Source organism: Tachyglossus aculeatus, chromosome 9 (genome assembly GCF_015852505.1).
Source record: "Tachyglossus aculeatus isolate mTacAcu1 chromosome 9, mTacAcu1.pri, whole genome shotgun sequence".
NCBI lineage: Eukaryota > Metazoa > Chordata > Mammalia > Monotremata > Tachyglossidae > Tachyglossus > Tachyglossus aculeatus.
Genome location: NC_052074.1, coordinates 3,967,364 through 3,982,424, shown reverse-complemented (window position 1 = coordinate 3,982,424; position 15,061 = coordinate 3,967,364).

Below are 15,061 nucleotides of genomic sequence, written 5' to 3'. Positions count from 1 at the left end.
ACAGTGCCTGGCACATAGTAAGTGCTTGACAAATACTACAGTTGTTATTATTATTATTATTACCAGAAAGAGGTCCTCACAGCACCCTTCACAAAAAAGTCAATCAACCTGGTGAGCAATGAATCAGTCAATCATATTTATTGTATGCAGAGCACCGTACTGAGCACTTGGGAGAGTACAAATAGCAAAAAGACACAGTCCCTGACCACTTCAATCACTCAATCGATCAGTCAGTTGTATTTATAGAGCAACTATGGTGTGCAGAGCACTGTAATAGTAAACACTGTGATTAGAAGATAGGTTTAATAGCCTCAGTCAATGAAAGGTATTTTTTGAGGGTTTACTGTGCAGAGCACAGTATATTCTCCTGAGGTATTAGAATATAAGACAACAGAGCTGGTAGACTTACTCCTTGTTGGAGACTTCAATTTCCCACAGTGCTTTCATAGCATTCATCAAATTTTATCATCCTCATCAATGGTATTTATTGAACTCTTACCGTGTGCAGAGCACTGTACTAAACAGGAGAGTACAATGCGACAGACTTGAAAGGTTCCCCACCCACAGCAAGCTTCCAGTCTGCATGAGAACTCTTCCAGGTAGGAAGGGGCAGTTGTAGCTATTTCTATTTTACAGGTGAGTAACCCGAGAAGAGAAATGACTTCCCCAAGGTCACCCGGCAGGCCCGTGGAAGAGCGGGGATTAGAACCCATGTCTCCTGATTTCCGCGCCTGTGTTCTTCCCGCTAGGCTCTGCTGCCATTTTGTCCTCAGCCAACGGTGAAGTAAAGGAGCTCCAGGGAGTGGGCGAATAATTCTCTTTTTCTACGATTTAAAGGTCTCTGAGGGCCCATGCCCAGATGCACCGTTCCTTTTGAAACCATAGTTCTAGCCTGTAGCTCTCCCCTGATCGAGGGGAATAACTCTGTGCTTTGTTCATCCGCCTGTGAGTTGAGGGCTTTCATGAGCTAGTCTTTGAGGGGGTCACCCTGCTCTTGACCTTCACCTTTGAAGTGGCAGTTTGAACCGCTCACCCCGGGAATGTGCTTTGAATCATTTCCCGTCTCAGGGAACTGCGGAGAGGGAAAGTAGGGAGGGGACTGAACTTTGGAGCACAGGGATGATTTCATACATTTGTGGCGTTTATGTGGGTGTCCTTCGACTCCTATAGCAGTGCTGTCTGGTGGGTAGCACACGGGCCTGGTAGTGAAAAAGGACCTGGCTTCTAATCCCTGCCCTATCACTTGTCTGCTGTGGGGCCCTGGGCAAGTCGCTTTCCTTCTCTGGGCCTCAGTGACCTCATCTGTAAAATAAAAATAATGGCTTTTATTAAGCACTTACTATGTGCAAAGCACTGTTCTAAGCACTGGAGAGGTTACAAGGTGATCAGGTTGTCCAACAGGGGGCTCATAGTCAATCCCCATTTTACAGATGAGGTAACTGAGGCGCAGAGAAGTGAAGTGACTTGCCCAAAGTCACACAGCTGACAATTGGCGGAGCCGGGATCTGAACCCATGACCTCTGATTCCAAAGCCCGGGCTTTTTCCACTAGGCTGTGAGCCCCATGTTTGACAGGGACTGTACCCAATCTAATTATCTTGAATCTACCCCAGTGCTCAGAACAGTTTCTGGCAAATTACTGCATAACGAATGCCATTAAAAAAACAAAACAAAAAAACTATTAGTAATAATAATAATTATGGTATGTGTTAAGCACTTACTATGTCCCAAGCACTGTTCTAAGCGCTAGGGTAGATACAGGGTAATCAGGTTGTCTCATGTGGGGCTCACACTTTTAATCCTCATGTGACAGATGAGGAAACTGAGGCACAGAAAAGTTAAGTGACTTGACCAAGGTCACACAGCAGACAAGTGGTGGAGGCGGGATTAGAACACACGTCCTTTGCCTCCCAAGCCCGGGCCCTTTCCACTAAGCCATGCTGCTTCAGAACCACGCTTTTCTTTCTTCCTCCCATTTGTAGGGTCGCTCTCTTATACATACTAATTTATGGATTCTTCCAAGCGCTTATTAATCAATCAATCATATTTATTGAGCACTTACTGTGTGCAGAGCACTGTACTAAGCGCTTGGGAAGTACAAGTTGGCAGCATATAGAGACAGTCCCTACCCAACAGTGGGCTCACAGTCTAAAAGGGGGAGACAGAGAACAAAACCAAGCATACTAACAAAATAAAATAAATAGAATAGATATGTACAAGTAAAATGAATAAGTAAATAGAGTAATAAATATGTACAAACATATATACATATATACAGGTGCTGTGGGGAAGAGAAGGAGGTAAGATGGGGGGGATGGAGAGGGGGATGAGGGGTAGAGGAAGGAAGGGGCTCAGTCAGGGAAGGCCTCCTGGAGGAGGTGAGCTCTCAGTAGGGCCTTATCACAGTGCTCTGCCTGCAATATATTGTAATCTACTTGAGGGCAAGGGATTGTGTCCCCTAGTTAACCAAGCGATTTGTTCCGTGTTTTGAACCGAGTGGGCATTCAGTAAATCCTAAGCACCCAGCGCTTAGTACAGTGTCTGACACATAGTAAGCACTTAAAAAACCCACAGTTTATCATGCTTCATCATCATCATCATCAATCGTATTTATTGAGCGCTTACTATGTGCAGAGCACTGTACTATGCGCTTGGGAAGTACAAATTGGCAACATATAGAGACAGTCCCTACCCAACAGTGGGCTCACAGTCTAAAAGGGGGAGACAGAGAACAAAACCAAACATACTAACAAAATAAAATAAATAGAATAGATATGTACAAATAAATTAAATAAATAAATAAATACAGTAAAAAAATATGTACAAACATATATACAAATATACAGGTGCTGTGGGAATATACAGGTGCTGTGGGTGCTTCAGTTTCCTCATCTGGAAAATGGGAATTAAATGCCTGTTCTTCCTCCCCCTGCATGGGACAGGGACTCTATTCGAGCTGATTATCTTCTATCTACCCTGCACTTAATACAGTGTTTAGCACATGGTAAACGTTGAACAAATACCACAGTTTTTATTTAGGACAGTGCCCTGTGCACAAGAAGCATTCAATACATGAGAGTTTCATCCAGTACCATGGCTCACTGGCCTCAAGCAGGCTCCTGTTCTTAGAGGGATGCTCCCTAAGTAGTAATAGCTGTCTTATTTATTACTTGCCTACTGGGTTCAGCGCACTATTCTAGCTGTCTGGGAGGTCGCAACAGAAGCAAAACACACTTCCAGCCGACACATTTATGGGTCTTAAACTCTTCCCTAGCCAAAACACGAAGTGCAAACATGGGTGTGGAGAAATGGAGACGAGCTTCATTTTCCCTTTGATTAACCTAAACATCCATTCCACAGGAATAAAGGAGATATGGACTTTTCCCAAGGCGGAAGAGAAAACTTGGAGTCTTTTGAAGAGGTGTGAAACTCTGATTAACAATCATATTTATTAAGCGCTTACTGTGTGCAGAGCACTGTATTAAGCACTTGACAAAGTACAATATAACATAGTTGGTAGACACGTTCCCTGCCCACAATGAACTTACACTCTAGCTCATTGGTGGGTAGGGACCGTCTCTATATGTTGCCAACTTGTACTTCCCAAGTGCTTAGTACAATGCTCTGCACACAGTAAGCGCTCAATAAATACAATTGAATAAATGAATCTAATTAGAACAGTGCTTTGCACATAGTAAGTGCTTAATAAATGCCATTATTATTATTATTATTATTGAACAGATTTGCAAACAAATGATATTGTCACCAGATAATGCAAAGGAAAGAATGGGACAGGAGATCAATTTCCAGCTTCATCAGCTGAGATCTAACTCTGCACACTTAGGGATAGATCAAGAGATCAAGGGGACTCTTTTTTTAATGGTAATTGTTAAATGATGATGATGATGGTGGTACTTGTTAAGCACTTACTATGTGTCAAGCACTGTTCTAAGCTCTGGGGGAGATAAATGCTCACTACATGCCAGGCACTGTACTAAGCATCGGGGTAGATACAAGCTCATCAGGTTGGATACAGTCTCAATCCCCATTTTACAGATAGGGTAACTGAGGCACAAAGAAGTTAAGTGACTTGCAGAGTAAAATCCAGCTCCTCCAATCCTCAGGCCTTAGACAAATTGCTGCACTACTCTGGACCTCAGTTTCCTCTTCTTTAAAATGGGGATCCAATACCTGCTCTCCTTCCTATTTAGACTGTGAGCTCCATGTGGGATAGGGACTGTGTCCAGCCTGATTATCTTGTATCTCCCCCAGGATTTGCCACAGAGCAAAAGCTTAGCAAGTACCACAGTTATTGCTATTATTATCATTAATATTATTAAGAAGGTAGTAATAATTATTAATGATCATAAAAAAACAGAGAGAGACTTGGAGGTTTTTTTGCAGCTCCTAATGAGGCTCAGTTCCAATCAGATGTGGGCAATGAAGGTGAAGCAGCATGGCTCAGTGGAAAGAGCACGGGCTTTGGAGTCAGAGGTCATGGGTTCAAATCCCAGCTCCGCCGCTTATCAGCTGTGTGACTTTGGGCCAGTCACTTAACTTCTCTGGGCCTCAGTTCCCTCATCTGTAAAATGGGGATTAAGACTGTCAGTCCCCCGTGGGACAACCTGATCACCTTGTAACCTTCCCAGCGCTTAGAACAGTGCTTTGCATATAGTAAGTGCTTAATATTATTAAGCACTTATTATTATTATTATTATTAAGGTGAATGCCTACGGAGGAGCCCCAGTGGGTGCTGGGAAATGTTGGCAATCAGCCCCTTTGCTTCTTGAGATGTGTAATTTGTGCTTTTCTCTCCTTGCAATTTCCTTGTCAGGGAACGTGAGGAAAAAAAAATGATGGCATTTCTTAAGCGCTGACTATATGCAAAGCACTGTTCTAAGCACTGGGGAGGATACAAGGTGATCAGGTTGGCCCATGTGAGGCTCACAGTCTTAATCCCCATTTTACAGATGAGGTAACTGAGGCCCAGAGAAGTGAAGTGACTTGCCCAAAGTCACACAGCTGACAAGTGGTGGAGATGGGATTAGAACCCATGACCTCTGACTCCCAAGCCCGGTCTCTTTCCACTGAGCCACGCTGCTTCCATACTGGTAGAGTCTACAGCTCTTTCTCACAGGCTAACTGTGCCTGGGGAGTGGGTTGGGGGAAAATCAATCAATCAATCAATCAATCGTATTTATTGAGTGCTTACTGTGTGCAGAGCACTGTACTAAGCGCTTGGGAAGTACAAGTTGGCAACATATAGAGACAGTCCCTACCCAACAGTGGGCTCACAGTCTAAAAGAAAAGGGAAAGAAGTGTGGCCCAGTGGAAAGAGCATCATCCTGGAAGTCAGAGAGGCCTGGGTTCTCCTCCTGCCTCCACCATTTGTTGGCTTTGTGACCTTGGGTAAGTCACTTCACTTCTCTGCTCCTCAGTTAACTCATCTGTAAAATGGGAATAAAGACTAGGAGTCCCATTTGGGACCTGGATTAGGTCCAACCTGATCAGCTTGTATCTACCCCAGGGCTTAGTACAGTGCCTAGTACTTAGTAAGTGCTTAATAAATTCTCCCCCTCACCATCCCCCCCGCCCTACCTTCTTCCCCTCCGCACAGCACCTGTATATATGTTTGTACAGATTTATTACTTTATTTATTTTACTTGTACATATTTATTATTCTATTTATTTTATTTTGTTAATATATTTTGTTTTGTGGTCTGTCTCCCCCTTCTAGACTGTGAGCCCGTGTTGGGTAGGGACCGTCTCTATATGTTGCCGACTTGTACTTCCCAAGCGCTTAGTACAGTGCTCTGCACACAGTAAGCGCTCAATAAATATGGTTGAATGAATGAATAAATATCATAAAAGGTTGGGGGTGAGGGTGTCCAAGCGCTTAGTACAGTGCTCTGCACACAGTAAGCACAGAATAAATATGATTGAATGAATGTCTGCCAACATGGTATGTTAGAACTGTGGACACTTTTGGTGGTGACACAGGGATGACAAAAATAGAGTGCAGTTTTAAGGCAAATGAACAAAAGTATTGGCGGTAAATTAAGAGAAAACCCTGCAAGTCTCTAATACCTAAATTGGATTATATCTGAAATGTGTGGAAATTTGACCCGACTTGAAATTTAATCCCTTGGATTGCATTTCAATGAACGGTAACAAAGAAGAGTTTATTCTCTGGATTTAAACCCCTAATTTGGGGAGAGATTTCGGGGGTTTTCTTAAAAACTGGATTTGGGCATTAGGAGTCTGAATTAACCTCCTTGTCACATCCCTGGGTCTTTTGAGGCTTTTCAAATAGAACAGCTCGGGGAAGAAGAGATTAGCAGTTTAAGAGCTGTGTGTCTCGAATCCCTTTGTGACGGGAGTCACGGCTGCTGTCTGAGGCCGGTGGAATGACAGTCTTAGTTTGAACAGTCAGTCATATTTACTGAGTGCTTACTGTGTGCAGAGCACTGCGTGGCTGAGTGGAAAAAGCCTGGGCTTTGGAGTCAGAGGTCATGGGTTCAAATCCAGGCTCTGCCGCTTGTCAGCTGTGTGACATCGGGTAAATCACTTAAATTCTCTGTGCTTCAGTTACCTCATCTGTAAAATGGGGATGAAGACTGGGAGCCCCCCGTGGGACAATCTGATCACCTTGTAACCTCCCCAGCACTTAGAACAGTGCTTGGCACATGTAGTAAGCACTTAATAAATGCCATTATTATTATTATTATTACAGTATAACTGTAAACTGCTCACAACGAGCTTGCAGTCTACAGGGAAGCAACCAGGTGTGAGCCACTGAACAGACTGGGCTCTCCTGTGAGTCCCTTAATCAGGAGCAGGATTAAAGATAGTAATAAAAATAATATTCTATTTATTTTATTTTGTTAGTACGTTTGGTTTTGTTCTCTGTCTCCCCCTTTTAGACTGTGAGCCCACTGTTGAATAGGGACTTCTCTATATGTTGCCAATTTGTACTTCCCAAGCGCTTAGTACAGTGCTCTGCACACAGTAAGCGCTCAATAAATACGATTGATGATGATGATGGTGTTTAAGCGCTTACTATGTGCCAAGCACTGTCCTAAGGATTCAGAGTTTCCCTCTCTGGGCCTCCATTACCTCATTAATCCTTGTGGGCGGGGATTATGCTCACCACCTCTATTAGATTGTACTTCTCCAACAATAATAATAATAATAATCATGGAATTTAAGTGCTTACTATGTGCCACACACTGTACTAAGCACTGGGGTGGATGCAAGCAAGTCCCTGTCCCACGTGGGATTCAGACTCAATCCACATTTTACAGGTGAGGTCACTGAGGTCCAGGGAATCGAAGTGACTTGCTCAAGGTAACATAAGACAAGTGGGCGTGTATTACAGTGCTCTGCACACGGTAGTGCTCAATAAATACCACTGATTGATTGATTTATTAGTAAAATGTGGTTCAGATACCTGCTCCTTCCTCTCCTTTAGATTGTTAGTCCTGTGTGGGACAGGGCCAGTACTAGTTCATACTTCACTCTGCTGCCCCGATCATTTTTCTACAAAAACTTTCAGGCCATGTTTCCCCACTCCTCAAGAACCTCCAGTGTTTGCCCATCCATCTCCGCATCTAACAGAAACTCCTTACCATCAATTTAAACCCTCAACCCCCTTGCCCCCTCCTTACAATGTAATAATAATGATGGCATTTATTAAGCGCTTACTATGTGCAAAGCACTGTTCTAAGCGCTGGAGCAGTTACAAGGTGATCAGGTTGTCCCATGGGGGGCTCAAAGTCTTAATCTCCATTTTACAGATGAGGCCCAGAGAAGCTGTGACTTCATTCATTCAATCGTATTTATTGAGCGCTTACTGTGTGCAGAGCACTGCACTAAGCACTTGGGAAGTACAAGTTGGCAACACATCATCATCAATCGTATTTATTGAGCACTTACTGTGTGCAGAGCACTGTACTAAGCGCTTGGGAAGTACAAGTTGGCAACATATAGAGACGGTCCCTACCCAACAGTGGGCTCACAGTCTAGAAGGTGGAGACGGAGAACAAAACAAAACATATTAACAAAATAAAATAAGTAGAATAAATATGTACAAGTAAAATAAATAAATACAGTAATAAATCCGTTCAAACATATATACATATATACAGGCTCTGTGGGGAAGGGAAGGAGGTAAGGCGGGGGGGGATGGGGAGGAGGGGGAGAAGAAGGAGGGGGCTCAGTCTGGTGGAGGAGCTGTCACACAGCTGAGAGTTGGCAGAGCAGGGATTTGAACCCATGACCTCTGACTCCCAAGCCCGTGCTCTTTCCACTGAGCCACGCTGCTTCTCTTCCTCACCTCACTGCTCTCCTATTACAACCTACCAGCACACTTGGCTCTTCTAATGCCAACCTACTCACTGAACCTCCATCTCGTCTATCTCCATTATCATTATCAATCGTATTTATTGAGCGCTTACTATGTGCAGAGCACTGTACTAAGCGCTTGGGAAGTACAAAATGCCAACCTCTTGCCCATGTCCTGCCTCTGGATTGGAATACCCTCCCTCCTCATATCCGACAGACAACCTCCCTCCCTTCAGAGTCTTACTGAAGGCCCATCTCCTCCAAGAGGCCTTCCCTGACTAAGCCCTCTTTCCCCACTCCCTTCTGCTTCACTGAGCCTCACAGCATTTATGTACATATCTGTAATTTTATTTCTATTAATGTCTGTCTCCCCCTCTAGACTGTAAACTCACTGTGGGCGGTGAATGGGTCCGTTGTTTTGTTGTACTCTCCCAAGCACTTAGGACAGTTCCCTGAATACAGCCAGGACTCAATAAATGCGATTGATTGATTAACAGTAATCAATCAGTCCATGGTACTTATTCATTCATTCATTCAATCAATCATATTTATTGAGCACTTTTTTGAGTGTTTACTGCGTGCAGAGCACTGTACTAAGAGCTTGGGAAGTACAAGTTGGCAACATATAGAGACGGTCCCTACGCAACAGCGGGCTCACAGTCTTTCAGCGCTTACTGTGTGCAGAGCACTCTTCTACGCGCTTGGGAGAGTAGTCACAATAGCAATCATACTTACTAAGCACCTACTTTGTGCCTAGTGAGGATAATAATAATGATGATGGTATTTGTTAGGCGCTTACCATGTGCTAATCACTGGGGAGGTTACAAGGTGATCAGGTTGTCCCACGGGGGGCTCACAGTCTTCATCCCCATTTTACAGATGAGGTAACTGAGGCACAGAGAAGTGAAGTGACTTGCTCAAAGTCACACAGCTGACAGTTGGCGGAGCCAGGATTTGAACCCATGACCTCTGACTCCAAAGCCCGGGCTCTTTCCACTGAGCCACGCTGCTGCTCTGCACTAAGTACTGCACTAAGCATTTGGTAGGCTTGTAGTAGTAGCAGAAACCATATTTATTTAAGCACCTATTACGAGCAAAACATTGTACTAGAGCAATCAATCAATCAATCGTATTTATTGAGTGCTTACTGTGTGCAGAGCACTGTACTAAGCGCTTGGGAAGTACAAGTTGGCAACATATAGAGGCGGTCCCTACCCAACAATGGGCTCACAGTCTAGAAGATGCTGGGGAACACAAAGATGAGAATTAGATTAGAGGATTAGAGGATTAGATCCTTATTTTGTACACACTCCAGTATTTTAGATACAGAATTATTTCTGGACAAACTAGTCCTCTACACTGTGAGTTTATTCTGCACATGGTAATAATTGATAGCTAGTGCCCTGCTTTCTTAGAAATTCAGGCAGAAACTAGCTACTTGTACAAGTAACCTTTCCTGGGAGTTAGTACAGTTCTCTGCCCACTGCAAACACTTAATAAATACCATTACTGCTACTATTACTACTACTTCTACATGTCTCACAAATATTTAAAATCCCGTTTCAGTTGTTCTGAATCCCACATAATTCACTATGAATCAATCAATCTCATACTAGAGAAGGAGCGTGGCTCAGAGAAGCAGTGTGGCTCAGTGGAAAGAGCCCGGGCTTTGGAGTCAGAGGTCACGGGTTCAAATCCCGCTCCACCAACTGTCAGCTGTGTGACTTCGGGCAAGTCACTTAACTTCTCTGTGTCTGTTACCTCCCCTGTCAAATGGGGATTAAGACTGTGAGCCCCACGTGGGACAACCTGATCACCTTGTAACCTCCCCAGCACTTAGAACAGTGCTTTGTACATAGTAAGCACTTAATAAATGCCATCATTATTATAATTATTATTTATTGAAAGCTTACTGTATGCACACCACTAGACTGTGTTGAGGGCAGGGATTGTGGCTATTGCTGCATTGCGCTTTCCCAAGTGCTTAGTACAGTGCTCTGCATGCAGTAAACACTCAAAAAATACGACTGAATGAATGAACGAACACTGTATTAAGCGTTTGGCAGAGAAAATTAGAGTTAGAAGAGACGGTCCCTCTCTGAAGAAGCTTAAAGTCTAGAAGAGATGATGACGTTAAAACAAATTACAGGCAAAGAAAGCAATTGACTATAGAGAGATGTATCTAAGGGCCATGAGGGTGGGGAGATGCTTAGTATACGAGCAACGGATATCTCAGTGGAGATTGAACATTTGCATAAGCGGGAATGGGAAGGTCTCAATCTACTTTTCCGTTAATTTGGGCTCATTATTCTGTGAAATGGGAGGTACTTTCTAGCGGAGTTAGATGAAAACAGAAAGCAATCCTATTCCGTGACTTACCACCGGCCCTGAAAAACGATGGCCATTAAGCTCTCATTGATCAGATTCACAGAATATGATCGATAGCGACAATCTAGGTTAATTATAAATTTGGGGTACACAATTTGCAGATGCCATAATAGATCACTCTCTGGAGAAACAAATAGGAGAGTGGGTTGGCATGAAAGCCTAAAGCCTTAAGGATATTTATCGATACTGAAAGGCCACAAAACACGATCAAGTTGATTTTACTAAATTTCTTTCGAGTTAACGCCTGCCTTCATTTGACTTCCAAAGAGGAAGCAACTCAGCTCTGCCCCGACCAGCTGTGAGACCTTGGATAAGTCATTTAACTCATTCAATCGTATTTATTAAGCGCTTACTGGGTGCAGAGCACTGTACTTAGTGCTTGGGAAAGCACAATGCAACAATAAACCGTGACAATCTCTACCCACACATCTCTGAGCCGCAGTTTCTTCATCTGTAAAGTACCCTCTGTACTTCACAGAGATGTTGCGAGAAGAAAATCAGCCAATCAATGGTACTTACTGAGCACTTACTCTGTGAAGAGTACTGTATTAAACGTCTGGGAGAGTACAACAGAGTTGGTAGACACTTTCCCTGCCCACGGTGAGTTTACAGTCTACAGCGGGAGACAGGAATTAATATGAAGAAATAATTTAGGGCTATGTACTGGTGGTTCAGTGGTACAATTCTCGCCTCCCACGCGGGAGACCCGAATTCGATTCTAGGCCAATAGAGCTGATTTTTAGAGAAGTAACATGGCTCAGTGGAAAGAGCCCTGGCTTTGGAGTCAAGAGGTCATGGGTTCAAATCCCAGCTCCGCCTACTGTCAGCTGTGTGACTTTGGGCAAGCCACTTAACTTCTCTGGGCCTCAGTTCCCTCATCTGTAAAATGGGGATTAAAGACTGTGAGCCCCCCTTGGGACAACCTGATCACCTTGTAACCTCCCCAGTGCTTAGAACAGTGCTTTGAACATAGTAAGCACTTAAATGCCATCATTATTATTATTATTAATATTATTATGTACATGCTGTGGGGCTCAGGGTAGGGTCTGAAAGTCAAAGGACCTGAGTTCTAATTCAGCTCCACCACTTGTCTGCTGTGTGACCTCGGGCAAGTCGCTTCAGTTCTCAGTGCCTCAGTTACCTCATCTGTAAAATGAGGATTAAGACTGGGAGACCCAAGTGGGACAGCGACAGTGTCCAACCCAATTTGCTTGTATCTACCCCAGCGCTTAGTACAGTGCCTGGTACATAGTAAGCACTTAAGAAACACCACAGTTATCGTGTGTGTGAAGGTAGAGATCCAAGTGCGCAGATGATACCGAAAGGAGAGGGATTAGGGGAAAAAAGGGTTTAATCGGGGAAGGCCTCTTGAAGAAGATACGATTTTAATAATGAATTAACTTCAATAATGAATTAAAAATGAATTAAAATTCTAATCTCCTGTTAATGCATCTTTAATTACCCACATCTCTTTGCCATGCTGGTATTGTGCCATTCATGTCTGCCTGACTATTAACTTCTTGCAAGACCCAAGCCTGGCTCTCACCCCCTCAAAAATCCTCACTAGAGAAACAGGGAGGTCTAGCAAATAGAGCATGTTCCTGGAAGTCAGAGCTCGTGGATTTTAATCCCAGCTCCGTTACTTGCCCACTGGGTGACTTTGAAAGTTACTTGACTTCTCTGTGCCTCAGTTTCCTCATCTGGAAAGCAGGTGTGAAATAGTGGAAAGAAGACTATTTGACAGTGAGCCTCTTTGTGTAATCTACCACCGTGCTTGGCAATCAATCAGAGGTATTTATTGAGTGCTTACTGTGTGCAGAGCACTGTACTAAGTACTTCAAGAGTACAACCGAGCAGAATTAGCAAGCACGTTCCCTAACCATAGCAAGCTTTCAGTCTAGAGGCACATCGTAAGCCCTTAACAGATCCTAATATTCTTGCCTCTGCTCCCTTTATTAATAATAATAATAGTCCTCATTCATTCATTCAATCGTATTTATTGAGCGCTTACTGTGTGCAGAGCACTGTACTAAGTACTTCAAGAGTACAACCGAGCAGAATTAGCAAGCACGTTCCCTAACCATAGCAAGCTTTCAGTCTAGAGGCACATCGTAAGCCCTTAACAGATCCTCATATTCTTGCCTCTGCTCCCTTTATTAATAATAATAATTATAGTCCTCATTCATTCATTCAATCGTATTTATTGAGCGCTTACTGTGTGCAGAGCACTGTACTAAGTACTTCAAGAGTACAACCGAGCAGAATTAGCAAGCACGTTCCCTAACCATAGCAAGCTTTCAGTCTAGAGGCACATAGTAAGCCCTTAACAGATCCTAATATTCTTGCCTCTGCTCCCTTTATTATTATTATTAATAATAATAATAATAGTCCTCATTCATTCATTCAATCATATTTATTGAGCGCTTACTGTGTGCAGAACACTGTACTTACTATGTGCCAAGCGCTGTTCTAAGCATTCATTCATTCATTCAATCATATTTATTGAGCACTTACTGTGTGCAGAGCACTGTACTTACTATGTGCCAAGCGCTGTTCTAAGCCTTCATTCATTCATTCAATCGTATTTATTGAGCACTTACTGTGTGCAGAGCACTGCACTAAGCGCTTGGGAAGTACAAGTTAGCAACATATAGAGATGGTCCCTACCCAACAGTGGGCTCACAGTCTAGAAGCACTGAGGTAGGTACAAATTAAACAGGTTGGACAATCCCTATCCCACGTGGGGCTCACGCTCTTAATCCCCATTTTACAGATGAGGGAACTGAGGTCCAGTGAAGTGACTTGTCCAAGGTCACACAGCAGATATGTGGCAGAGCCGGGAGTCCACTAGGCCACACTGCTTCTCAGCTGTCAACCTTGCCCAGTTGACAGCTGTGTCCCTCTTCCAACATCCCATTGTTTTCAAGAAACAACTTTTCATCTCCACGGGGCGACTGGTCTCGTTCTCCCGGTGAACGGTCAAACAGTAGCTTGGCACCTTCCCCGAGTTCGCCCTTCCCCAACTCCCGCTCCTTCACACCCAAATCACGTTCCCCTGGCAACGGGTGTCCTCTGACACTCAGCCCACAGCCTCACCTGTTTGATTTTCTGTCTCAACTTCGCACAGTCCCCTTGTTTTTGTGTTTTTTTTCTTCACGGCCCGGCCGCGAGGGAAATATATCTCAGCTCAGTGCGTGGTAATGCTGCAGTCCATACTCTATCTCATTACAAAATCCTTGTCTTTCTAAAAGGGAAAATGGATTTACATCTCTCTGGGTTGCTCTCTGCCACTCATGGAGTCAGGGGAACTGTATTTGAGTAGTTTGGAGGTTGTGCCTTTTTCCTCTATGAAATTACTAAAAAAAAAAAGTGCCAGTCAGTGTCAGAGGAGGTGTTATTTTCAGAGATGTCTTTCCTTCCATCCATCTGTCTAGATATTTACTCACCGCCTCCTGCTAGATACCCTAGTAAGAGGCTAGGCAATTTAAGAAAATTAGTAGAACTGCTATAGGGTGCTCAGTCACAGTGGAAAAGAGCACGGGCTTTGGAGTCAGAGGTCATGGGTTCAAATCCCGGCTCTGCCAATTGTCAGCTGTGTGACTTTGGGCAAGTCAGCAAACTGGTGTGTGACCTCAGGGAACTAGGAGGTCTGAGGATTTGTAAGATTTCTTGTAACCCCTGTCCTCTCCTCACCTCTGGCTTACTGACATATTTACCCCATAAAAGCAATAATAGTCAATCAATCGTATTTATTACCCCATCCGCCAAGCTAGCTCTCTTCCTCCCTTCAAGGCCCTACTGAGAGCTCAACTCCTCCAGGAGGCCTTCCCAGACTGAGCCCCTTCCTTCCTCTCCCCCTCGTCCCCCTCTCCATCCCCCCCATCTTACCTCCTTCCCTTCCCCACAGCACCTGTATATATGTATATATGTTGGTACATATTTATTACTCTATTTATCTATTTTACTTGCACATATGTATTCTATTTATTTTATTTTGTTATTATGTTTGGTTTTGTTCTCTGTCTCCCCCTTTTAGACTGTGAGCCCACTGTTGGGTAGGGACTGTCTCTATATGTTGCCAATTTTGTACTTCCCAAGCGCTTAGTACAGTGCTCTGCACACAGTAAGCGCTCAATAAATACGATTGATGATGATGAAGTCACTTCACTTCTCTGTGCCTCAGTTACCTCACCTGTAAAATGCGGATGAAGACTGTGAGCCCCACATGGGGCCACCTGATCACCTTGTAAGCTCCTCGGTGCTTAGAACAGTGCTTTGCACATAGTAAGCACTTAATAAATGCCATTATTATTATTATTATTATTACTCTT